Source organism: Pseudorasbora parva, chromosome 6 (genome assembly GCF_024679245.1).
Source record: "Pseudorasbora parva isolate DD20220531a chromosome 6, ASM2467924v1, whole genome shotgun sequence".
Taxonomy (NCBI): Eukaryota; Metazoa; Chordata; class Actinopteri; order Cypriniformes; family Gobionidae; genus Pseudorasbora; species Pseudorasbora parva.
In genome coordinates, this window is record NC_090177.1 from 45,963,230 (window position 1) to 45,967,938 (window position 4,709).

The following is a 4,709-nucleotide window of genomic DNA, read 5'->3' on the forward strand; positions in this document are numbered from 1 at the left end:
CAATCACGTGATCTCTGTCTCGGAGGATGAGGTTCGTAGGACACTCAAACGTGTGGATGTTAGGAAAGCTGCTGGTCCGGATGGCGTTTCAGGTCGTGTCCTGCGGTCCTGTGCTGATCAGCTCGCTGGACTCCTCACATCCATCTTCAATGAGTCCCTTGCTACATCTGTGGTCCCAACCTCATTCAAAAAATCCACCATCATCCCTGTCCCTAAGAACAGTAAACCCTCTTGCCTAAATGACTATCGCCCAGTGGCTCTCACGTCTTTAGTCATGAAGGTCTTTGAGAGACTCATCAAAAACAACATTTGCTCCTCCATCCCTGACACCTTGGACCCTCTTCAGTTCGCCTATCGTCCCAATAGATTGACTGAAGATGCCATCTCTCACGTCCTCCACTCCTCCCTCACACACATCGACAGCAAGAATGGGAACTATGTAAGACTGCTATTTATTGACTATAGTTCAGCCTTTAACACCATAGTTCCCATTAAGCTAACTAACAAACTCCTGGATCTCGGACTGAACTCTTCTCTCTGTCACTGGATTGAAGATTTCTTCATTGGCAGACCTCAGGTGGTGAGAGTAGGACAGTTCACCTCCACCTCCATCACCGTGAGTGTGGGAGCTCCACAGGGCTGTGTCCTCAGTCCCCTGCTCTACTCTCTCTACACGCATGACTGTTTGTCCACACACAGCTCCACCTCTGTCATCAAGTTTGCGGATGATACTGTTGTCCTGGGCCTCATTTCCAACAACAATGAGACCGCATACTTGGACGAGGTGGAGCAACTGACATCATGGTGCCAAGACAACTGTCTCCTTCTGAATGTGAACAAGACCAAAGAACTGATTGTGGACTTCAGGAAGAGACAGCAACGGTCATATTCCCCTCTCATGATCAGCGGGACACCAGTAGAGAGAGTGAGCAGCTTCAAATACCTGGGTGTGAACATCTCCGAGGACCTGACCTGGACTGCACATATCCAGTCTCAGGTGAAAAAGGCCAGGCAAAGACTGTACCACCTGCGCCAGCTGAGGAAATTCCGGGTCTCACCAGCTATCCTGAAAACTTTCTATTCAGGGGCGATAGAAAGTTTACTGACTCAGTGCATCACAGCGTGGTATGGTAACAGCACCAGTCACGACTGCAAAGCCCTGCAAAGAGTGGTGCGCTTGTCCGAGCCCATCTCAGGGTCAGCTCTCCCGTCTCTGCAGGACATCTACATCAAACGATGCAGAGGTAGAGCTACAAAAATCATCAAGGACATTAATCACCCGGCCAACCCCCACTTCACCCGGCTGCCTTCTGGTAAGCGCTTCCGTAGCCTGATGGCCAAAACTGAGAGACTCAGGAGGAGTTTCTTCCCACAGGCCATCAGACTCCTGAACGCTGTCACTTAACAACATGTGACTTCACCTCACTTCAGTACCAACAAACTCACATACTGATATTGCACTGCACTTTATTCTTGTGTTCCATGTAACTACTCATTATAATGCTGTTTGCACATTACACTCCTGCACTTCTGTTATCCACGTATTTATTTTTATAGTCTCCAGTTTACTTTTTCTCACTTATTTTATTCCACATCTCTTATTTCTTTTACTTGATTTATTCATAATTCTACATATGTATATATATAGCACCTTATCCTATTCCTATTTTATCCTATTCCTATTTTATAATTTATTGTGCTCTTTTTGTTAATTGTTATTTGCTGTCCATGGAGCGGACCTGTCTACATTTCACTGCCGGTTGTATTCTGTATAACTGTGTATGTGACAAATAAAACTCTTGAACTTGAACAATGTCACATGATTTCAGCAGTTTGGCACGCGATCCAAACTGCTGAAATCACGTGACATTGGCGATCCGAATCATTAATTGATTCACTGATTCATGGCCGTTTGAATCTTTATTTGAGGTTTGAAAACAAACGCGGAAGAGAAGACAATGCTGAATAAAGTCGTAGTTTTTGTTATTTTTTGACCAAAATGTATTTTCGATGCTTCAAGAGACTCTAATTAACCCACTGATGTCTCATATGGACTACTTTGATGATGTTTTAAAGTCTACATAGACTGCATATGCTCTGGGACTAAATATAAAATATCTTAAACTGTGTTCTGAAGATGAACAGAGGTCTTACGGGTGAGGAACGACCAGTGGTGGAGGAAGTACTGAATCTCAGTACTTAAGTAAAAGTACAAGTAACCAGAGCCATATTTACTTAAGTAAAAGTAGAAGTACTACAACGACAATCCTACTTAAGTAAAAGTAAAAAAGTACTTGATTTTAAATGTACTTTTAGTATTAAAAGTAAAAGTACTTGTATAACAATTTATTCTCTTAATGTCTATATTCTAATAATTAAAAAGAAGAAAACAGTATGGGCTGTGGTCTTTTAATTAAGTTAGTTTTGGGTTAATGTAGGCTAATTGTGCGTATCATCTGTTGCCCAGTTTACATTCTGACTCACAATATCAGGGCGATCTGCAGAGTTAAATATCAATATTCAGAAGTAACATTTTCATCAGCTTTGATGTATTTACATCTTCATATTTATGAGGATTAATCTTAAATATAGGATATGCTTCAGCTTTCCTTTTATATTCTTAAATTTGATCAATAAATTAAATTAGAATAATGCTAGCCTATATGGTTGTTAAATTAAATAATTTAGACTGACAAATTACAACTGCATTAAATAATGTTATGAGATTGTTTTAACTAGGCCTATACATTTTTAATACAATAAGAAACGTTGGAAATAATCTTTAAACATGAAACTAAACTACCAGTAGGTGGCGGCAGGTCTTAATGAGTGAGTCATTGAGTCGGTTCTTCAAACGGCTGATTCGTTCATGAATGAGGTAGTCGTTTACTAACAGGTCATTGAATCTTTGATTCAACCGATTCATTCGAACGCTGAATCATTCATTACACTATTGCTGTGAGATGCGCTGTGGTTCTGATTTGGAAATATGATCTGATCTTGGAAATATTTTTGCTGCTGTAATAGAACGAAAGCAGTTTATATTGCATCTAAAATGTAACTGACTCATTTTAATTAATTGTTTATGGAACTGTCATGAAATCAGTGTCACATTTTCAGTCGTGATGGTATTCAGGAAAACAGCACTCTTGGTCGTGTCTTGTGATGTTTTTTAACTGTATTTTACGTTATCAAATATAAAAACCTTCACATTTTGAATATTTACTGCAGTATGTTACTGAGATTCTCTGTACGAGCGGCGTTGGTTTGTTTCCATTTCTCCTCGAGAGGCTGCGCGATTGTCAACAGCGCAACCGTCAGTTCATACGTTAGCCTATTACCGGTATTATCCATTAATTATCCGAACAAACCTTAATCTCGAGCCCTGAAACTGATCAGAAAATGTAACGAAATGCTGTAGAAATGTAGTGGAGTAGAAAGTAAAATATTTGCTGCAAAATGTAACGAAGTAAAAGTAAAAAGTATGCACTATTGATTCTACTTAAGTAAAGTACAGATACGTGAAAAATGTACTTAAGTAAAGTAACGAATTATTTGTACTTCGTTACATTCCACCACTGGGAGCGACATTAGGGTCAGTCATTAATGACATCAATTAAATTTTTAAGTGAACTAACCCTTTTAAGCTACACTGTGCGATATTTTTCCCCATCTAGTGGTGAAAAGGTATATGACCATCCAGTGAATAATAGTTTCTGTTCCTCTTAATTTCGATTTCGTTTCAACTCCTACGGTGGCCGATTTAGTCATGGCTTCCAGTTCGACCTCTTCGGTGAGTGTTGCTTCAAGTGATGAGGTTACTTTTGAAAACTATTATAATTTGCAGTTATTTATTTACCAAATGATCTATGACCAAATTAATCTTTGTAAAATGAATAATAGTTTGACGTTTTCGATATTTCTTTTACCATTTCGCTGCTAACATCAGCTATCAGGTTCCCAGACGAATGCAAGCTAATCTTAGTAAAGTAACTTTTATCAGTGCTATCGTTATTCTGTATAAACGACATCACTAGCGTAAGGCAAACAAATTATAATGCAATTAAAATATTAATCTCATGTTATCCGTCATAGAACACGGATTTATGTTATAAGGTAAACAATACTTTTTCATCATTGACGCCAGGAAAACTATCCTAGATGTCGTTCTAGTGTCATGCACAGCACACCATGATATAATTAGCCTGTGGCAGGGGAGGCGTGGTTTTGCGGGATCGGCAGAGGGAGAGAGAATGCGGAGCCGAGCGGGGCGTAAGTGGGTCAAGTGCAAATGAATAACACCTGTGTCTCATTGCAGTAATTGGCGTGGAGAGACGGCTTAAAAGCCACGGCAGAGAGAGACGAGAGAGAGAGAATTGGACTGGGACTGTGCGTGGCTGCTGTCTGAACTGGAGAGAACAGATCTGTTGCTGAGAGAAAAGAGAAAGAGCTTTGAGTGTTTTGAGCATAACGCCCACGTGCGTACTTTGTGTTTGATACTGAGTAATACAATTGCAAGTCCCAGTCACGCCGACCCCGCCTTCTTCCTTCCACCCACGAACCTAACCACACTGGTGCCGAAACCTGGGAGGAAGAAGTGTGCACGCCGCCATGGAAACTCCGTCACACCACCCACTTGCAGACCTGGTGCAATCGCTCGCGGGCCTCCACCAGGAAACCCACCAGGATCTGCGGGCCGTCAGGGAGGA